This window comes from Ranitomeya imitator, chromosome 5 (assembly GCF_032444005.1).
Source record: "Ranitomeya imitator isolate aRanImi1 chromosome 5, aRanImi1.pri, whole genome shotgun sequence".
In the NCBI taxonomy this organism is placed as follows: Eukaryota; Metazoa; Chordata; class Amphibia; order Anura; family Dendrobatidae; genus Ranitomeya; species Ranitomeya imitator.
In genome coordinates this window covers 184,263,762-184,287,145 of record NC_091286.1, presented here as the reverse complement: position 1 = coordinate 184,287,145, position 23,384 = coordinate 184,263,762, and the positions used below count along the sequence as shown (strand labels likewise).

The window sequence follows — 23,384 nt, the reverse complement described above, 5'->3', positions numbered from 1 at the left end:
TAATGATCTACAAACGCGGTACCTTCCCTTTAATTGTGAGAGCGGATACCATTTTAGGTTTGTAGATGTGCCTAACAGCAGAAACCCCCCACAACTGACCCCAATTTGGAAACTACACCCCTCAAAGATTTTAATCAGGGGTATATTGAGCAATTTGAACCCACATGTACGACACAGAGCTTGATAACATTAGGTCGTCATATTGAAAAAAATGATTTTTTTCCACGAAAATCTTGTTTTAGACCTGAATGTCTCACTTTTTGTTTTAGAAATAACATCACAAAGTGGACCCCACAATTCGTTACCCACTTTATTATGAGCGCAGTGATATCCCATATGTAGTCAAAAAGTTCTGTTTGGACAAATGGCAGGGCTTGGACAGGAAGGGGCACAATGAGACAAATTTGGCTTTATTTGAAATAGATTGTTATACTGGCAGAGCCTGTATGGTTCAAGAGCAACAGAAATCCCCCATAAATGTCTTTTTTTTTTTATAAATTGTACCCTCTAGTCTATATATCTAGGGAGGTAATGAGTAGTTTGATGCCACCATTTTTTATGCAGTTGATGCAACACAAGCTTGAAGATTTACAATTTGCATTTTTTCACTGTCTTTTTTATGATTCTTTTTTGTAAGTTCTGAGGAACATACCTCCAATTTTATTTCACTAGTTTTTAAGTGTTCAGAAATATATCCAATATGGCACCAACGTGAGTGCTGGTGACAAAGCAGTGTCTATAATAGATGGCACACCATTTGGTCTTTAGGGTGAAATTGAAGATCCAGGACCCATTCAAAGCTTCTAGAGACATTGAGCAAAAAGGAAAATCCTTCCAGGAATTATTACTCACAGAGAGAGGCATGCTCCTAAAACGCATTGGCTGACTATAAAATTGGTCTTGCTAACAAAACAATTGTCCCGCATTTGCATATATTGTAGCAGGAAGAATAAACTGTATTGGAATGAAGGGCAAAATGTGTAGGAAAATGCAGCCAACTATGTGGCAAAGCGGAGTTTGTTCCAAAGATGAAAGAACACCATCAGGGCTAGAATGGCAGACACTTTCAGACTGGTCGTACAACGTCCTTTTAGCTCCATCAATCCCTATATGAGAGACGAATGTGCCAATAGATGTGGTACACCATAGCAAGCTCCCACCCGTCAAGGTCAGAAACGCTATATGCACAAAACAACCAGTTCTCTATAGAAAGTATTGTCTGGTACCAGAGGTTCAGCAAGAACCATAAAGTAAAGCCCATAGTGTATAAGTACGGAACTTCCTAATTTTTTAGAAATCCTACAATAAAATGATCATGCCCGTATCATCAACATAAATATAAGTAATATAAATGGAAGCCAAAGTTTTGTGTAGCAAGACAGTCGTAAAAACAGTCAAAGTTAGATAAATGGTCAAAAATGTTTGTGAGTAATCAAGTCCTAGAATTCATTTTCAGATGATCTCACTTTTCAAGATCATTTCTGGGGTCCACATTCTAACACTTATTGACATATGTACATGGACGAGAATTTGTTGGAATAGTAGTTTGGTATGGGATTGATCGAGTCCTAGAATTTTCAGATGACCTGCCTTTGCAAGAACATTTGTGGGGCCCACACTCTAGAGCGTACAGACGTGGGTACGTGGATGAGAATTTGTTGGGATTGTACTTTGGTATGGGATTGATCAAGTTCTGGAATTAATTGTGAAATGGGGTAAAATGGGATCTACTAATTAAAATATTCTTTATTAATTGTTTCAAATTGTTCTACTGGGGCCACTAAGCAGAAAATAAAAATTACTGAAAAAACTAATAATTGTAGGTGGCGTGGTAGGTCTCAAAACAGGGGGAGATACAAAGGCCTGGTTGGGATGGGCATGTGAGGCAATAGAATCAGGAATCACTCCGTGTGCCATGCTTTCTGCAAACTCGGCATCTTTTTTGAGGATACCTTTGTGTGGGAGTGACAGGGACAGGGTGAGGAAAATGGTGTTCTGAAAGTCTCAGGGAATCCTCAGAGTCGAAGGCTTCCCCCGGTGCCATTGACACAAATATGAGGCTCTCTACAACTTTTTCCTGAAAGTGCAGGAACGTAAGTGGTCCTTGGGACTTTTTATACAGGACAAAGCTGTTATATGTGGCAGTTTGAATAAGGTAGATTGCCACCTTTTTATACCACGCCCTGGTCTTCCTCTTGACCAGGTATGGTTGCAAAACCTGGTCTGACAAGTCTACGCCACCCATATGTTTGTTATAGTCTGTGACACAGACTGGTTTTTCCTTGTCCCTGGGGGCAGCCCTCTCTCTGACCGTCACAGTGGTGTCCGCATGCAGTGTGGAAAGCATGTAGACGTCCTTCCTGTCTTTCCACTTCACTGCAAGAAGTTGGTCACTTGCGAGTGAGAATAACGCCCCCCTCTCCAAACGTCTGTACACCAACTGTGACGGAAACCCCACTCTGTTTTTCCGCACTGTCCCACAGGCCCCTGTATTTGCAGCATGGAGGGATTTGTATACGGGGATGCTCGTGTAGTAGTTGTCAGTATACACGTGGTACCCTTGATGGAGAAAGGGCATCATTAGCTCCCAGACAATTTTGCCTGGGATAGCAATTGTCTGGGGGCAGTTTGGGGGGTTTATTTGGCGGTCCCTACCTTCATAAATTAGGAAGGTGGACGTGTACCCTGATGAGCTCTCGCATGTTTTGTATAATTTTATGCCGTATTTGGCTCTCTTGGAAAGAATAAATTGGCGGAATGACAGACGGCCCTTGTAGCTCATCAAGGACTCGTCGACTGCCACATTTTGCTCTGGGGTATAGGAATTTAGAAACAAAGTTTTTTGGAGGGAAATTAGGGGTCTCAATTTATTTAACCGATCGTAGTTGGGGTCAGTTCTTGGGGGAGCTTGGGAATTGTCACTGAAGTGGAGGAATCTCATCAGGGCTTCGTAACGGACTCGGGACATGACGGCTGCAAATACAGGGGTACAGTGGACAGCTTTTGTAAGAGTAAGAGCGGAGTGTGGTTTTTTTTTACTAAACCCATATTCAAGGTGAGGCCTAAGAATTTTTTTTATTTCGGGGACATTTGTGGGGATCCAGGAACGGGAATGAAAGGCAGTGGGTTTTTGGGAAATATATTGCCGGGCATATAGGTTTGTTTGGTGGACGATTAATTGCAGGACTTCGGGGCTAATGAAAATTTGCAAAAAATCAATAGGGGTAAAATTGGCGACATCTACTCTTATTCCAGGGGCTGCAGAAAAAGGGGGAATTTGAGGGGAAAATGAGGTGTCATTATACCACAGCGGTGGGGGACTGCAGTACTTGGTCCTGCCTCTGAAGCTTCATAAGTGACGACCGACTCCACTACCACCAGGCTGCGGGATCCCGTGGAGGAAGAGTCGTCATCACTGTCTGAAAGCTGCTCGGCTTCAGAGGCAGATTCTGTTTCACTGCCGGAGCAAAGCAGGCTGCAAGCTTGTTCCGTGCTGAAAGTTCTGTGGGCCATTTTACTTATTTCCTCTGCTAACCCTAATATGTGTAACCCTAACCCTACTGTGTAACCCTAACCCTAATATGCGTAACCCTAAACCTAATATGCGTAACCCTAAGATGCGTAAACCTAACCCTTATATGCGTAACCCTAATATGCGTAACCCTATCCCTAAAAAAATTTAAAAAACATTATTAGAAAAAAAATTATATATATATTTTCTATAATCCTCTGCTGATGATGCAGGGATTACGGAGAACGGGGGTGGGTAAATGGGATGCTGGCGGATGCAGAAAATATGTTTTTGATAACTGACAGGGCAGCACTTGAAATGTAGTCTCTCTCTTCTCTCCCAGAACAACTACAAGGAGAGAAGAGAGAGGTACAGCCCAAGTGCTGCCATATTTATCAAATATTAGGGGTTTTGATCACTGTGATAGGACTTATCACAGTAATCAAAACCCAGCAGCCAATGAGAAAATTCTCACTGGTTGCTGGGTGTCTGCTGGCAGATCTTGGCGGGCGCACTGCGCATGCGCCCGCCATTTTCTTCCAGCAAAGAAGAAGGGGGGCCGGGAGCTGTGGGCTCAGGACCAGGGACCATGGACTAATTGGTATCGTGGGGGGCTCGGGGGACTCTATTTCTCTCCCTTCTGATGTGCGATCACATCAGAGGTGAGAGAAATGCAAAGCAAACTTTTTTTTTACATATATATGCTATATGGAGCGATCGCAACCCCGGGGGTCTGTAAAGACCGACCCCGGGGGTCTGTAAAAACCGACCCCAATACACTGGCGGGGGAAGCTAGATTTTGGCGGGCGCATCTGCACATTCGCCCGCCATTTTGGAGCCCGGAGGAGACGGAGGAGGGTCGGGGACCGGGGGGGCAAATTTTTCGGTACATAAGGTACCAAGGGGGGCTCGGGGGACCCTATTTCTTTCCCCTCTAATGTGCGATCACATCAGAGGGGAGAGAAAGTAAACACAAGTCAGAATTTTTCTTTTTTGCGATCGCTGGTAAACGGTTAATTACCGGCGATCGCAAAAGCGGGATCGGTAAAAACCGACCCGAATCATGTTCTCTGGGGTCTTGGCTACCCCCGGCAGCCGAGACTCCGAAGAAAATCGGAACTCTAAGGGGCGCTATTTACTTTTTTCACAGCGCCGTTAATTAACGGCGCTGTGGTTTAAGTACCCTTAATGACCGCCGTTAAAAGGCGTATTGGCGGTCGTTAAGGGGTTAATGACGCGTGAAGCCTATTGGATGTTCTGCTTCAATACCTGCTATCCTGCAGGCTTGAATGCTCGTAAAGAAATTATGTTCCACTATTAAGATACAACTTCTGTATATTTTGTATGTATCTTCTTGTGTATCTGTGTGTCAGTTTTCACATTTTTTCCTTATTTTTTCTTTGTTATCATGTTTTTATATTGCACGAATTAATGAATGTGTCATGTGATAGGTAAATCCATTATGATTGGGTGCAGTCAGTATTTAACTATGCTATCACGTATATGGAGGAGCTTTGAGAAAGAACATGTTATTGTTCGAAACACGTAGCCTGCTGCTACTCACTTTTCTGTGAACCATGTCATTGGACTTTTTATTTTACTCTCAATAAATTAGGATAGTTTTGGAAGCTGCATCTTTCCTTCTGTTTGCCCTGTTTTTCCACGTGATGACTACACGGCATCCGGGCTTCCCCACAACACATGCCTAGCAGGTGAGCTGGTTTTCACCATTTTTTCTATTATCTGCAATGCACGGTGATACCGCAGCCATCTTTGTTGTGGTATTACAGTGATTGGCTGGCCACACAGCATCATCAGATCTATAAGAGACCGGACGCCGCCCTGATCCGTGCATTCAGCTCTGGACTCAGCTAGTGTAGAGAGAGCTGCTGCTGAGATAGGGTCAGATTCGTTCTTTTATTAGTTAGTGTGGGTCTACTATTGTTCAATCCCCAAATCCGGACCAACAGTCCTTTTTAGGGCTAATTCGGGGGTACATAGATTGCAGCGCTAGGTAGGCAGGGGAGTCTATGTGCGCTAATCCACATCAGTGCAAGGCCTGCAGGCACTGTATGTGAGTATATAGATCTCACTGCATACCTCAAAAGGCTCCATTACTGTCTGCTGCTGCGTATTTTATATATACCTAGCTGTAGGTATCCGTGGCTAGTATTTTTTTTTTTTGCACCTTATACCTGCTAATTATATTACAAAGCAATCCATAGCCCCCTTTTTTCTACATTTATTTGCTTGATCACACTGCAGACTATAGCCAGGTCATTTTAACACAAGAGCGTGAAAATCTAACAATTTAAACAGGTTTTTTTTGTCCCAGGCATCAGATGTGAGTGCGCAGAAAATTCTGGCCTTTTTTTGGTACTATAATATTTTTTGGAGTGTCATACAACATTTTTGGACACCATTTTGCTGACCACAAAATCGTTAGCAGGCCCAAAAATAATTAGCTACAGTTCTTATATTTATCACTGTGATTTGTACGCCACACGCAACGCATCTAATTGCCATAAATATTTAACAATTTTAGTGCTAACATTTTTTTTTTGTGTCATAGCCTACTTAGGCTACATTCACATTTGCGTCTTGTGACGCAGCGTCGCCGACGCAACGCACGACGCATTAGGAATGCACAATAAAACGCAACGTTCTCGACGCATGCGTTAAACGCATGCATCGAAAAACGCAGCGCTCTTGGTGCGTTTTTGTGAAAAACGCAGCGTTTTTCGACGCATGCGTTGTCAAACAATGATGTCATTTTCCACCCAAAAACATGAATAAAAGCCTTATCTAGTGTCTAGACACTAGATAAAGACCACCAATGGATAGAAGAGGGTGGGTATAATGGAATTTTAGTATATATACCCCGGCATAGATAAATTCCTCCCATTTTGCGTGTTTTGAGCATCAAGATGGAGCGTCCCATGGAGAGTATCTACCTCAATATGGAGCTGGATTTTGCCATTGCTATTGCTTACGCTATCGCCTTTCATGAACAAAGGAAAAGAGATAAACAATGGAGAAGGAGTCATCGGCGCTTTTGGCTACACCCTATAGTGGAAGTCCGAGAGAGTCGTGGAGCCTACCATTGTTTGTTTGGCGAGCTAAATGACAACCTGGAAAAATATTTTGAGTATACCAGGATGTGTCAAAACAGCTTCCGCTATCTGCTGCGTCTGGTGGAAGGAGACATTACCAGGCTGGACACGCAGCTCCGGAGATCAATTTCCGCCGAGGAACGTCTGCTGGTGACTCTACGGTACGTAATATAGCTATTTGAAGGACTTTATAAGTTCTGCCCTTTTTTTAAATAACCTTTTATTTTTTTTGGGGGGGGGAGGAGGGATGGAAAATGTAATTTTATTTTATAACAATGTACTTTAATTAAATTTATTTAGTTTTCTTCTTGTCAGTTTCCTGGCAACCGGAGAGACCTTGAGATCCCTGCATTTCCAGTTTCGGATTGGAGGCTCCACACTTTCGAGTATTATTGCCGACATATGCCGCGCATTGTGGGACAATCTCCATGAGGAATTTTTACCAATCCCAACTACAGCGTTATGGGAGGCCAACGCCCAAAAATTTGACCAACTGTGTTCTTTCCCTAACTGTATTGGAGCAGTGGATGGGAAGCACATTAGGATTACAAAGCCTGCAAGAAGTGGATCTCTTTTTTTCAATTACAAAAAATACTTTTCCACCATGCTCATGGCAATTGCTGGTGCGGACTGCAGGTTTCTCGCCGTGGACATTGGAGCGTTTGGCCGTGCAAATGATTCACGGACATTTAAGGAGTCTGATATGGGCCGAAGATTATATGAGAACAATTTTAATTTCCCCCAGCCACGACCTCTTCCCAACACCGAAGGCCCGGCCATGCCATTTGTTGTGGTTGGTGACGAGGCTTTTCAAATGTGTGCCAACCTACTGAAACCGTACTCCAGTCTGGGCTTGGACCACACAAAAAGAATTTTTAATTATCGACTGTCCAGGGCCAGAAGAACTGTGGAGTGCGCCTTTGGAATCCTTGTCTCCAAATGGCGGATTTTAGGATCCGCCATTAATCTGAAAATTGAGACAGTTGATCAGGTGGTGAAGGCTTGTGTGGTTCTCCACAATTATATTATTGCTAAAGAGAGAGTCAACATGGAACTAGATGAACCCATACCAAACCCATTGCCCGATTACCAAGATCATCCTCTGAAGACAACTTTGGAAATTGCTCAGATGAGGGATCGATTTGCTTCATATTTTGTTTCAGATGTTGGCCGTGTGTCATGGCAAGATCAAATGGTTTAATGTAGAAACAGTATTTCATTCTGCTGAAACTGTAACTAAATTTATTGTGCCTTTCCGTTTTAAAAAAAAAATGCTCCCCTATGTTACAATGTTGTTGCCAATAAAAAAAAAGTTTAAACAAATCCAATGTTCTATAACCAAATGTGTGTACCACAAAATGTAGGTATGTGAGCACCAGTTACCACATTGACTCTGACAAAACAACCAAATTGTTCACATAGCCGTGTGTTCCATAGTTTTACACGCGAACATGATCGGCTCCCACCTTGTCAAGCAATTAATCTTGCAGACTATTTGCATATGGAACCTGGCATCATGGAGCGTGATGGCTGAAGCAGGTTTTCTGCCGCTGCATGTGCCGCGGCTGTGTGACAGGCACTACACATGCATGGCGATGCCAACAAATAGGCCTTGGATGTGCATGTGTTCTGCCTGTCACACAGCCTCGGAACATGTGGCTGCAGATCATAATCCGCACTCCATGAAGCCGGGGCCCATATGCTACTAGTCTGCAAGTGTTTTGCTTGACAAGGAGGGAAACGATCATGTTCGCTCAACTCTAGTGAGTTAACACTATTGAACTCAGGATGCTGGAATACGTCCAGACTCAAATAAGTGGCGACACTTGGCCACGTGAACATTGCTACCACCTCACCTGACCAATAACCTTAATGTATCGTTACACTAAACGATTAACCAACGATCACAACCAGCGATACGACCTGACCGTGATCGTTTTTAAGTTGTTGTGTGGTTGCTGGAGAGCTGTCACACAGACAGCTCTCCAGCGACCAACAATGACGAAGTCCCCGTGTAACCAGGGTAAACATCGGGTTACTAAGCGGCCCTGCGCTTTAGTAACCCGATGTTTACCCTGGTTACCAGTGAAGACATCGCTGGATCGGTGTCACACACGCCGATCCAGCGATGACAGTGGGTGATCTGCGACCAAACAAAGGTCCTGATCATTCGCAGCGACCCACGATCTCCCAGCAGGGGCCTGATCGTTGGTCGCTGTCACGCATAACGATTTGTTAACGATATCGTTGCTACGTCACAAAAAGCAACGATATCGTTAACAAAATCGTTATGTGTGACGGTACCTTTACAGTAGGTTTGGAAAATTGATATATTTTTTAATCCTCTTTGTGTTTGTCATAGTACAATGAGAGACAGCCCAAAAAAATTTACAACTGGATAACATTGTGTCAGACATTGCAGATATGAGGTGTTCAAAACACAAGATTTGTGTATACGGCGCACGGTGTGAGTTGGTGCAAACTTCATTTTAGACCAAGAAACTATGATGTTTTTCTCAAAATAACAATTTTATTAGGGGTGACACAAAAAGAAAAATGGGTAAAGTTTCTTAAGGGGTCGGAACTTCCGCGATTAAGGGGGATTGATATCCACCAGTTTGGGAGTGGGTGGAGGAGGAAGAGGAGGAGGAGGAGCAGGAACCACCATACAGCAAAACACTCGAGGGTATGCCGACGTCTGACCACCCTGTGGTCAATGGTGGCGAGATTGCCAACGCAGGAGGTGAGGGAGGAGGCACGACCAGTGTCCTTGGCACTGTGGACTGGCTCTGGCTACTCCTGCTCTGGCTAGACCCCGGCCGAGAGCTTGGTGTTGCTATTGGAGCAGCCAGAGCCGCCGTAGATGTTCCAGTTTTTGCCCGTTTTCTTCTCTCTCCCTCTGGGTGTTGTTCTGCCTGGCGTCTTTGTGGCCTTGAAGGCCTGGCAGGAGGACTTTGCGGCTCGGTTCTATGGTGTCGGTGGCCCTCGGCACGCGGAGCTCTGTGTGGGTGCTCTGCAGCAGGAGTCGGAGTCATGCTAGTCAGCGATGGTACTACGGGCATTGTAGTCGCTGACTGCATGACCCGAGCCTACTGCAGAGCAGTCACGTACGCATTGTTGCAGGCCTGCATCACCGAAATCTGGAGTTCCGGCGTAAGATGTTCCAACATGCCCTTCGCAATGGCACTAAAGAAATGTTTTGCCGGCCTCGAGTGCTCGGATTCCATTGTTTGAAGGCGCTGGTCGATATTGGACAGAGATGTGTCTATTCTATCGCCCAGCGCCTTGAAACAATTCTGGAAGACCGTGCTCAAATGCAAAAATTCGGGCATTAGCGGCCTGTCCGAGGCCCGCTGACGCTGTCGGGAATACCCGAAGGAAGGAGCGCCAGTGGACTCGGACAGGGGAACATCTGATGGACCGGCTGCCGGTTCTCCAGATGGTGGTGCAAGCGTACTCTCGCTGTGGGATGGCTGTGACGGGTCAGATGGCGATTCACGAAGGACCGCTCCAGAGGGCCGAACAGGCTCGAGGGTGCTGCTGTGTGTTCTGTGAAAACAAAAGGAAAACATTAGTATACCAAATTAAACATTTCACATTCGCCACCTCAGTTAACATTGCATCACACACTATAAAATTATAATTTGGCCTTTTATGTAAAGGGTCAGTTCCGTCTGTCAGTCCTAACGGTATTAATTCGCTGATTGTTACGGCCAGCTGCCTGTCATGGCTGACGCGACCAATCAGCGCCGGGCACAGTCGTGAATAAAATGGCCGCTCCTTACTCCCCGCAGTGAATGCCTGTCGCCCGCATACTCCCCTCTGTCAGCGATAAACACTTACCGGCGGTAACCGTTGCCGCCGTTAAGATGTAACCAAATTTTTACTATTGACACTGCCTATGCCGCATCAATATTAAAAATTGATAAAAATTTTTTTTTTTAAATTACCATGCTATACTCACCCATGGTTGGCGTTTTTAACGGCCGCCATGGTTTACGCTTATCGTTGGAACTGCCATGACGTCATGGTCATGTGACCGAGACGTCATCACAGGTCCTGCAATCAGACCAACCCTGGGAACAGAACCTGCCGCGGACTAGAAGGTCTCCCGTGTGTATTATTTTAACGTTTTATTGGAAACTGTGATAATCCAGGATGGGCCACAATGAAATATTGCACGTGGCTGGCCAATCTACTATGTGTCTGTGTGCTGTATACTGGGCAATATAATAAATGGCTGGGCAATAAACTATGTGGCTGGGGAATATACGAGGGGCGATCCAAAAGTAATGATAATCGGTTATTTCTATTGCACACAGAAATTAAAATAAGTATAGGTACCCACTAGTCCAGGAAAAAAAAAATTACTTAAATAGACCACGATTCCCGGGAGCTACATTCATTTGAATATGAACTGCCGAGGAGTGAACATCAAAATGGAAACTAGCTCAGAGCTGTCATCAAATACCTCTGCTTGAAAAAAATGACTACCAAAGACATACACAGCGACTTGGTGGATACATTGGGGGACTCTTCTCCTCCATATTCCACATTTGCACGATGGGCCAAGGAATTTACGCTGGGAAGAACATCGACGGAAGATGAACATCGCGAAGGACGCCCATCCACGTCCCTCAATGAAGAAAACGTGAAAAAAGTTGAAGAAGTTGTATTGGCAGATTGAAGAGTGACTATCAGGCATGTAGCTGAGGTCACAGGGATCTCATATGGCAGTATTCAAAGAATCCTTGCAAAAGAATTGCATATGAGAAAGGTCTCCGCGTGTTGGGTGACAAAAATGTTAACCGACGAGCAAAAGAAGAAATGAGTTGACATTTCAATAGCAAATCTCGAAAAGTTCCAAGCAGACAAGGAAAATTTTTTGGCACGTTTTTTGACCATGGACGAGACCTGGATCCACCACTTTGATCCCGAAACTAAACAACAATCGATGACATAGAAACGAGCCAACGAACCGACACCGAAGAAATTCAAAGTGTCAAGCTCAGCAGGGAAGGTTATGGCGTCCGTTTTTTGGGACGCTGAAGGAATTATTATGGTGGACAATTTGGAGAAGGGAGCCACTATTACAGGCTCCTACTACGCAGAACAAATAAGAAGATTGCGGGAGGCTATCAAGGAGAAAAGGTGCGGCAAACTGCGGGCTGGAGTGCTGTTTCACCAAGATAACGCGCCGGCTCACAAAGCTGCTGTTGCCATGGCTACCATTCAAGAAGCGGGCTTTGAACTGGTGGAACACCCCCCCTATTCACCAGATCTAGCCTCCAGTGACTTCTTTCTCTTTCCTCGGCTCAAGGAACGCCTCCGGGGCGAGAAATTTGACGACAATAGCGACGTGATAACCGCTATTGGGGATTTTTATGAGGGTCAAGATCAAGAATATTTTTCAAAGGGAATTCTAAGTTTAGAAAAGAGATGGACTAAATGTATAGACTTGTTAGGAGACTAAGTAGAAAAATAAAAAAAAAATGTGACTGTATTCATTGTGTTTAGTATTGATTATCATTACTTTTGGATCGCCCCTCGTACTACGTGAATAGGCATGTTGTTCAATACCCGATGTGTGGGAATCGGTAAATACTTACTGTCGGTGGGCAAGGACCGGTCTCAGGAACTGAAGAATTCTGTTGTACTTGTATGTCGATGTCCTTGCCGCAGCAGCACCACTACGAGTCTGTCCCTCCTTTTTCAGGCCCCGATTGAAACGGTCCTTCATGGAGCGCCATCTGGTCTTCAATTTTTTGACTGTGGAAAAGTCAAACAAAAAAATTAAGGTTGAGAGAAACTTTTTTATTTGATACGCAACTGTGTGCGATGCCACAAAAGTAGAACACATCACAGACGGTTGTGTATCCTGGCCTGATGGATCAGAGCGGAATTTCGGCAATACTTAGGCTACGTTCACACTAGCGTTCGGCTAGTGTGCGTCGCGCTAGCGTCGGGCGACGCAGCGGCGACGCACGCGTCATGCGCCCCTATGTTTAACATGGGGGACGCATGCGTTTTTGCTTGTTGCGTTTTCCGACACGTGCGTCTTAAAACGACGCATGCGTCGAAAAATGCAGCGTTTTTGCGTGCGTTTGCACGCGTTTTTCGGTGCGTTGTGCGTCGCGTCGCCGACGCAGCGGCACACAACGCTAGTGTGAACGTAGCCTTACCAAATTTATCTTTGTCCGTGGGTGAAGCGCTGTCAAAGCCATCCCACAGCGATTTGGACACCTCAGCCCACATACGTCTCAACACGACCTGGTCCGCGTGCCGGGGGTCACGGCTGTCCTACAACGGGCCTCGCTCCTGGATAGACGCGACCATGATGTCGATGTCTGTCATCTTGGTCCCGTTGTGAAACCTAGAATAATTGGAAAACATTAATGTTTGCAATATAAATAAAATTTGGTCTCCCTCCCTCCTCCACCCCCCCCCCCCCAAAAAAAAAAAATTATAAAAAAAAGGAATTAAAAATAAAATATTTAATAGGTTGTTTGAAAAAAAACTTACTCGCCGTCTTGCCACCACAGCTTGGCCCCATGGTCGCTGCTCCTGCTGGGTCTGTTCCTCCTCACTTGAAGAAGCCTGGAAAATAGTTTTAAAAAATTGAGTGGCACGTCTACAAATGACACCGAATAGTAAGCAACAGTAGATCATGTACTCACCTGACTCCCCAGCGGTGTGGTGTGGCTTGAGTCGCTGGCCATTTTAATAACTTGATGAAATTCTGAAATGAAAAAAATTTAATTATTTTACTATGCACAATACAGAGGAACATATAGGAAAATATCAAGAAATCCATACATTAACATTACGACCACAACGAACAGTGCACTCATAGTACAATGCCAACTGAACTAGCGCTGAGCAAACAACACCGCCATACATTGAAATAAAAAACAATGGCAGAGACGACACAATGCCTGAGTATAACAAAAGCATACCAGTCCCAGGAAAGATAAGAAAACAAATAAACAACAGACCCTATGTACTAATCCAAAAAGACACAGATTTTTTTTAACCAAATTTTTACAACATTGATTTCCAAAAGGCACAAGAAAAGGCAAACCATAACGCCATACGTTACAAAAAAAAAAATATAAAAAGAGTACGGCTACATAGGAAGCCCTGAAATTCATCAGAAAACATTTCTATAAAAAACAAAAACACACAGTGGAACAACCGCATGCACGGAACAACCAAAACAGCACAATAGATTTCAGAAAAAAAATAACAACCCAAAAAAAAAAAAAGGAAAGAAAAGTCAATCCTGGATACACCACCATACTTTACAATAAAACCAACATGGCCGGAGACAATGAAACGCCATAACGCCAGAAATATACATCACAACCAGAATACAAAAAACACCCCCCCAAAATAAAATGGAAAAGAAAAGTCAATCCTGGAAAGATCACCATACTTTACAATAATCAACAAGGCCGGAGACAATGAAATGCCATCCTATACAACGCCATACATCACAACCAGAAAATAAAAATACACCAATGTCTTTACACAACCACAGTGCAGAACATACACAACTTGCAATAAAACAGTTTAAAAATAATGTAGAAAATGCGCAGAATCATTCTATACTTACATCTCTTGAAGCAGATGATGACGTCTGGTCTCTTGGTATGCTGCAGGACAAGTGACAAAAACAATGCAAACTTTTGTTTATATATGGGGGATGTTTTTTCACTGTCTAGACACAGTCTAGACACTTTTTGTGTAATTTTATTTAATGACGCATGCGTCGCACAACGCATGCACGACGCACGCACTTGCGTCCCATGCGTTGTCAATTGGTTTCAATGGGGATTGTAACGCAATTACGACGCACGGGCAACGCAAGTGCGACGCACGCGTTTTTGCGACGCTACAAAACTGCAACATGTAGCGTCGCCCGCGCCCCGTCAGGTGCGGCCAAACGACGCATGCGTCGTGCGTTGCACCAAAACGCATGACAACGCATGTTCATGCGTCCCCAATGTTAAAGATAGGGGCGCATGACGCATGCATCGTTATGCGTCGACGACGCTGCGTCACAAGACGCTAATGTGAACGTAGCCTTATTGACACAATTTTGGTGGGCCCCAAAAAACAATGCCATATTTTGTTCAGTCTGTTATCTACGTCAGATGCCCAGTCTATCTCTGGTCTCCAAATACTTGCTTTTCAGGCATACATTCCACTTTTTTGTCTGTCTGCTACCCTTGGTCTATACAGTATTTTGTGGTTAATAAAATGTAAAAAACCTCCAGGCCACATACTGAAACAGTCTGGTATCGCTGTCAGATGCCTGATCTATCTGTGGCCTACAAATTGTGGCAATTCAGGCCTACATTCCACTGTCTTTGCTGCCTGTTAGCCTAGTTCTGTACATTATTTTTGGGTACAAATTTTAAAAATACAGGCCACATATTGAACTGTCTGGTATCTCAGTCAAACGCCAGATGTATCTGTGGCCTACAAATTGTGTCATTTCTGGGCTACATTCTACTCTATTTGCTATCTGTGACTATATTTTTATACGCTATTTTTTGGGATTAAATAAAAACACAGGCCACATATTTTACAGTGTGGTAGTAGTGTAGCATCGGGTGGTTTCGTCAAACTCAATCTGACAGGTGCCCCGCCCCTATCAAAGTGTATCAAAGTGTGTAACCCCTCCCCTCCCCTTGTCTGACGGCTGGTATCCAGCTGTCCCTCCTTGTTTGATTCCCCCTTTTGATATAGTTTAATATAGTTTAATTTGTTGTAGTTTTGATATTATTCCCGTATTTTGTGGAATAACACATGTTTATAATTATAGTCTAGTCGTGTATTTATTTTACACGTGGTTTATAACACCTTTCTCATTTGTTTTATAATAGATTTTATACGTATCCCCGAGTTTGATTCTGTAAGCTTTTGTTTTATTCACAGTGTATTCATATAGTGGAGAACTTAAAGCTGTTTATATGTGTCTCTACTGAACACTATGGTGAACATTAACTAAATGTTTATTTTCACAAACAGAGAATCTGCTGTGGGTATTTGCAGTGTATTCATATAGTGGAGAACTTAAAGCTGTCTATTTGTTTTTGTAAATGGTGAACACTAACTAAATGGTGAACATTACCTAAATGTTTAGGTTAACTGCGGTTCAGAGGTTTATAACACCTAGGTCAATTGTTGTTGTATTTGCGTACCCAATAAATGTTTATTTTCACAAGCAGAAGAGGCAGCTTTTCTGTTTGTACATGTATTGTACCTGAAGGTTATTGCGGGTCATGTGCCCAGGCATTGGATTTTATAACGCCGAATGTTTGATATTTGCTTTCTCTTTTTTGTGTCCTGAAGATGGCATCTGAGAAGTTATTTAGCTGTTATCTGTGGGGCATTGTAAGCTGTGTTTATTCACAGTGTAGCAGATTTTCTCCTTGGGGCTGCCTTATATACACAGAAGCGATATGCACCAATGTTACAACACAAGCTATAATATGACCCAATGTTACAACACAAGTAAGAAGCGGTGTGTTTTATACGAATATAAATTTTATTTCTCACAATAAAACAGCATCTCAAATTTTAAGTTAGCTAACAGCATGATGCTGACAAATGCATCTTTGCGGAATCTGATAACGACACGATGAACAAAGGACTGCGTCTGAAAATCTTGATGTCACAAAACCTGATACGGTGCGATCATTATTCTGTAAGTCAGACGTGAAGTGCTGTAAAACCTTCTTAAATGGAAAGCCTCGCGCTAAATGGTATAATACATATATGCAATAATGACCGCATACACGGCTATACAAATCTTGAATTTGTGCGCTCTGATAACAATAAGAATAACAATTCTTGTTCAGGAATGTCACAAAAGCGCGTGGAAAGATAATATTATCCGCACGGAAGCCGTAACTGTCAAAAAATATGCCCGTCTTATCGTCGCAGAGTACGATTAATATCCAGTGGCGACCAGCTTGATTCGCCGGGTCTGTATTCACAATATATGCCGCGGGTCTCTGAGTCACTCTTTCTTCCGGAAGCAAATCACACGGAAACACACCGGCGAATATGCGGTCTGTATAATTATCGGACCGCGCTACAACTGTAAGCTGCAGACTGTGCATCGTTGCTTAATTAAAATCGTACAAGATCTCTCGCCTGTTATTAATTTCCAGAATGGTGTGGTTGACTGCAAAGACAATCATATTTATCGTGTGGGGTGTCGCTATCGCAAAGCGGACTTCAGCACGCAGATTACCTGTTTTAATGAGCGAGAAATGGCCTCCAGGCTCTTGATCAGGCGATAAATCAAAAGCAAATAGCGTGAAGCCAGCCATAAATTCTTCACGATCTATCGCCATGGCACAATCAGCCTTTTGCTTGCCCGATATATGGGCAAGCGCCATATATTCTCTGATGGCTAAATCAGCATTAAAATTAGGATTATAAGGCCTCGCGGGTATCTGCTGACCATCCAGATATAATGCCGCGTGGTTGACGTGGTAGTGGTGAAAGTCCAACGGGTTTTTTGTATAAGAACCGCTGAAGCCCTCATTATCTACAAACCCCAATATAACAGTTTTTGGTATCTGTCCTAGGAAGAGGTTCTTGTGGTTCGTGATCCGTGTCCCTGCGGCGATGCTGTACACTTTCAGGCATGTTCGGTCAACAGCGTACTTGGCTGTAGCGGCTAGGAGGGCCTGGCTGTGGCCGATTCGGACAGCCGGTGATACCTGCACTCTTTTCACATAGAGAGCCGCCTGCGAGATTTGTACCTTCAGCGGCTCGGCTTCTGCGGACATGAGGCAGAAAGTATCCTTATTTCTTGACAGCTTAACCTTAAGGTCAAGGCCGTTTAATATTAACTTTGGCTGGTTAAATATATCCCCAAAAATGGGTCCCAAAAGGTCGATGGGTTTTGAGTGAGAGGCGGCACTGGCTCTTTTGATAAATCCCGCATTTGCACCATCCAGGCGCCTGTCATTATGATGCCCCGCAGTGTCTTTATAGAACAAACCGGCTGTAAATTGTGATGCCAGCGTCTGTGAACTGTAATTTAAAAGGGTCTCTATGTACGCTCTATAGCTGTAGAGATTGTCCGATTGTGAGATAAGTCGGTCTCCCAGAGTAATATCGACCTGGTTAAAAAGAGTGGCTAGAGGGTAGTTTATGAGCGCCACACGCGCACCATCGGCGATGGCCGTATTATCCTGCTTCACGATGCGACAGCTTATGTACAGCAGCGTGTTGTTCAGATCATAATAATAATCACCGCTACCAGATATGTAAAACTCCAACGGTCCATTGTCTGACAGAGCAGCAACCGGCTGTACTTCTACAAACAGAGATTTCTCGATACTTGTTTGAGTCGGTGGTACGGCAAAAATATCCAGTTCAGATTTTGCGCACTCTACAGAAGCGTCATGCAGGAAAGCCATGGTAACTGATTAGAAGATGTCGTCCGCAGAGCGTCTTACTCGTTTCTGACGGGGCCGTCTCTTGGATGTAGTTTTATTCATGAGCATCGGCGGTAAAGGAGGGCAAACGCGCCGCTTTCTTTTTTGGGCTTTTTTAGCGACATAGATTATCCCAGATCCGTCTTGCTGGGTTGGTGTATTTATCCTTTTCATAAGGGCCGTCGATGCTGATGTCACGGCATCTGCAGCGATGTTCCGGGCAGCCGTCCGAACGTGTGGTTTTACTAATTCTAAGCCTTTTCTGAAAAGCGGCACGGCGCGACGAAATAAGCCTTTAAATAGTCCTGCCAGTCCAGAGCCATACATGTACTCGCTCCCGCGGAACCCCTCTAGTCCGTGCCCCGACTGGGCAGTATAGTAGCGGGCATAAACAGCAGGATCTCCATACACCCTTTGAGACAACATTTTATCGTGTCAATGCTGGCGAGGTCTAAAATGTAATCGCACTATACACTTGCCGTATCTGAATTTAACCGGCGTGCCCTGGTCCGACATGACTGTAATGTTTATGGAGTCAAAGTGTTGCTTGCACAGCGGTATGTAATCGGGCCGTGAGTAGCGCACCGTGACAATATCATTATCATCGCCGCTAACTTCTACGGTTCGTAGCAGTTGAACGTAACTGTCACCTACAAGTTGATGTTGAATTATATCAGTGTATACAAAAAGCGAATAAAAACCAGCCTTTGAATCGGGGTAAAAGCGGCGATTCCACGGCATTAAAGCAACGGGGGAGTCATCGACGGTCTGCAGTCCGAAAATAAATTTTAGCTTAGTACCCAGAGCAAACTGTATAGGGGATGGGTCGGTCAGGATCACCTCGCGGCGTAGTTCATCATACCGTATTCTGTAGGCAGGCGTAGATAAATACAGCGCTTCTATTCGGGCATTGACCGCGCCAACTAGCTTAGGAATGGACGAGTAAAATCCTGATTTTATGTGATACTGTACTAACGGTTCGCCGTGTTTAGCCGCGTAGAAGCTCCCTTCAAAAGCATCAAACGTGTTCCACGTATGGGGGTACTGTATTTCCGTTAACGCCACCTCATAATCTGCCGAAAGATGAACGGCCCGCGCTAACTTGGTATTGTACTCAGATATTGTGTTTTCAGGGTAGATTTTAATTGACGAATTACTGGGTAATGTCACGAAAAATGAGCCCGCTTCCATGGTTATATATCTGTCAACTCCGAGGCCGGGATCCAACTATTGAATTTTTCGGGGTAGCCCAGCCATTTGACAAAGCAGTGACTCACACCCCTGACACGTTTTTTTCTCAAAATTTTTTCTACTCTGTAGACACGATCCTCATCCATAGGTATTTTTTGCAGCTCTTCCTTATAAAATGACCCCTCTACAGGCTCCCCGGCTAAATCACTGATTTTATAAAGGGGTTTATGAAATTTATTGGAGACGGCGGTAATTAAAAAAATCTCTTCGCTGTATGTCTTCTCATAGCCCTTACAGAAGGGCGATTTATAGCGCGATATTCTCACATGAGAGCCAACCGTTAAAGACGGTTTAATCGGTTTATTAGTAATAGTAGAACTGTAAATATTGCGCCAGATTTGCATCACGTTTCTCTCTGACACAGACGCGGGACTACAGCGGATCGTTGAGTGGTACGTATGGTTGTAGCTATGCAGTAAATCCGGTAAAATATCAATATACCTAAAGGTATTATGATGCGTAAGATAGCGCCACATACGGGTTTTTAATGTGCGATTAAAACGCTCGACCATAGCGGCTTTTACATCATTGTTTGTAAAAAAGTGATGAATATTGTGCGTATTACATAGTTGTTTGAGTGATGAATTTATAAATTCTTTGCCGCGATCCGTCTGCAGTTTCTTCGGTATGCGCTTATCATTTTGAAATATTAATTCGAACGATCTGGCGACACTAGCGCCTGTCTTGTTTGTCAAGGCCACGCACCATGCGTATCTCGATAGAACATCAATCACCGTCAGGATGTATTTGACATTATCATTTTCCCTTGAATAGTCAATTAAACTTACGAGATCCGCCTGCCACTGCGCATCAATGGCCGAGACGTAAATTTTATTTGTCAAAAAGCGTTTTCTAGCAGGCTTGTGTAGCGTGTAGGTGTCTTGCTTATTCAACCAAGCAATAACATCAGATTTCTTTATGCCGCGTGCTCTTGCAGATCTAAACAATTTGTCAATACCCGAGAATGATCCGGGTGCCTGGCTTGTAAAATATTGTTTTTCTAATATGGCATCATACGATTTAGACGTCATGATTGATTAAAATGATTGTGGCTCGTTAATCAACAGCCTGCTTCTTTCAGAAATTCAGCTGTATAAAAATTCCTGTTTTAATCCGGCTATATCATGCGTGAGTTAATGCATGCATTAATTGCATGTATGGTTGTGTTCTGGGTGTTAACAGAAGGCGTGTGATGGGCGTAACTGGGTGTGTTTCTGGGTGTTAACAGCTGAGCTGATTTCTGACACTCAGGATAAATACAGCTGACTGTCCCACTACAGTACATCAGACATTCACCAGAAGTCCGACTAGACTAAAAAAAGCAGAGCTATTCTAAATGTAAGTATATATGCCAGTTGTCTTATTATTCGCAAATGCTTAATTATATTTAACTATGCATCTCTAAACCATAATTAAGGGTGTTATTTGTTTAATAAGTTAGTGTTATACTGGAGGATAGCTGCATATTTAGTATCGTTGTATAATATAGTTTTACTGCATAAAACATTCTGTGGTACATAATTAATATAGAAAGACTTATCCGCGGGCAACTATTATAACATAATTTATGTAATACAGTAGTTAATAACTGTTAATACGCCCTAACTAGCGCCTGCAGCGCTTACTTACTACATGTGTTTTGTTTAACATAGACATATTTATAGTCATATTTATACAGTAGCGGTATATTTAGTGGGGCTGTGTAATATAGTTTTACCGCATAAATCATATTTGTGGCGCATAATTAATATAGAAAGACTTAGCCGTATTACCCATGATTTGCTTAGTATAAGAATATTTATACACGGGCCGCAGTTTTATTTGGTGTGTATATAAATGAGCTTGACGAGTGGTGGTGTGCGGTTAATATAGATTGCGCAAAAAATTTACACAGATAATTTATTTTAGATGGAATCCCAACATTTTTCGGCTTTTTCCAGTCAAGTTGCGGATTCGGTATTCGGTATGTTTCATGATTTATATACATGTATCTGTTAGTGGCCCATTCTAAGTAAGGATTGTTTTATATATTATCTTTATATTGTTTATTCTTTCTTGTTTAAGATGAATTAATCAGGACCATCCCCGATAATCTAGATGAATTTACCAGGAACACCCCCGATGCTGTAGATGAATTTATCAGCAACTACAGCGATGATTTTTTAAACGGCTTCAGCGTGCCTACTCTGGAGTGTGATACACCTGGAGCTGAGTATAGTAACACTAATGCAGGTGTCGCTGCTGTGTGGGATTTGACTCAGGGCATCATAAGTGCGTTGTGTGACTGCTGTGTATGTATGTGTGTGTGTGTATATAGCTTTTAAGTATTTAGACGTGTAAATATATATATTAATTCTTTACAGATGTCGACATGTTTCCAGAACCAACCACCACGGAACACAAGCAGCCGCCTGTTGAGGAACTGATGTACCAGACCCCCACGCCGAGAAACAGCACTGATTCTAGAGCACCTAAAAAACAGCTCGGACCGGCGGGCAAAAAAGGGAAAGGTGAGAATCGTATGAAAAGTTTTTTGCACAACCGCTCTGCGAAAATCCACCACGCCTCTACTAAGGCCTGTATCTTTATTTATAGCTTGTAAACTGAAGCCTAGAAGAATTTTCACAAAAGAGAATATACCGGAGCTAATGGAGAGCCTCGCAGAAGCTGCAGAAGACGCCACTGCAATCATTCACCACACATCGCTATCCCGTAAGTGTATATTTTGGTATACATGCACAGTCTCTGTACAGTCAATGATACACGTGCTTCACCATTGAGATCCATGGCCCCCACATATCTGACACATGTATAATCTATCCTGCAGCTAAGCGCAGCGGCCTGCGACGGTCTCGCACATATCTGACACACGTATAATCTTTCCTGCAGCTATGCGCAGCGGCCTGCGACGGTCTCGCACATATCTGACACATGTATAATCTTTCCTACAGCTAAGCGCAAAGTCATGAGAAAAACACCTCCAGCACCTCTACAGCCGCTACAGATCACCGAGAATGGCGCAGCACCAGCGTGGTCGGCGATACAGACGGCTAATGGCGCTGTTAGAGCATATCCGCTATCACCGATCTGCGTGGTTCAGGACGCAGGAAACCCTGTACCGTCGGACCATCATGAAATACCCCATTCAAGTACCGGACAGCCATCGACAATCCGTGTGAATGACCCCGCGCTACTATATCCAGAAGTGCTCGAGGCACCCCGAAAACATAAGCGGAAAACAAAACATGTTACAGAGCCACCAACCGCATCCTGCGCCGTGGGTGCAACAGCCACGATGACTCGTGAAGAGTATGATCGCGAGATTGACCAGCTCGCTGATGGTAAGCAACCATCCGTAGAACCGCTCATTATACGTATGTCCCACACTATGCAACCGTCAGCGCCATGTGTAACGGGGCCTGCTAATGCCTCTGGGGCAGGACCCTCAGGACCCTCTAATTTGGGTGACATATCTCATGTCTGTGTATCTAACTCTGTTAATGTTAAGAAACGGTCAAAGAGGTCGCGGCCGGCTGATGTTAAGGGGTGTAAAGAGCTTAAGGTGTGTAAAAAGCCACGGATTCATGCGCCAGCTACAGATCTGCAGCATGAATCCCGCAGCTGGGGCCCCGTTGAAATGCTTGTATTTCAGGAACACATCGTCCGCTACTTACGCTACAAACGCTGGGTCCCCAAAATAATGTTTTTTTGCGATACTTTTGAAAAATTATTATCAACACAAAGCCCAACACAGGCTAATAAGTCCGAACTATACGCACTTCGGAGCCTGTTGCTGGATGGCGAGATAACAACTACAGCGACCCCATTATGACTAGATATGGTCGGCTACGGCATGCATAAACCACCTAAACTAACACTACCCAGGTATAATAGGGCTAGAGTTATAAAGAGGGCTCTAAAATTGTTGGTCAGCGCTAGACGGGCGCTATGCTCTAGGAGCCGTCGTGGTGACATGTGTCCTGCAATGCCTCTACAGTCACCACAGACATCGTCACAAGAGTCAGAACAACACTCACATAGTCC

The 23,384-nt window shown here is 43.9% G+C and overlaps 1 protein-coding gene and 1 long non-coding RNA gene across 6 annotated transcripts in view; one reads left to right on the top strand and one right to left on the bottom strand.

Moving 5' to 3' along the window:
• The window catches only part of TFB1M (transcription factor B1, mitochondrial), a 396,419-nt gene that overhangs the window by 14,864 nt on the left and 358,171 nt on the right, over positions 1 to 23,384 (bottom strand). The gene's annotated exons all lie outside the window — the stretch shown is intronic.
• LOC138680608 (uncharacterized) lies at positions 20,609 to 21,549 on the top strand. Its single transcript, XR_011321685.1, has 3 exons — positions 20,609 to 20,678; positions 21,249 to 21,303; positions 21,405 to 21,549. It is a non-coding gene; the product is annotated as an uncharacterized lncRNA (long non-coding RNA).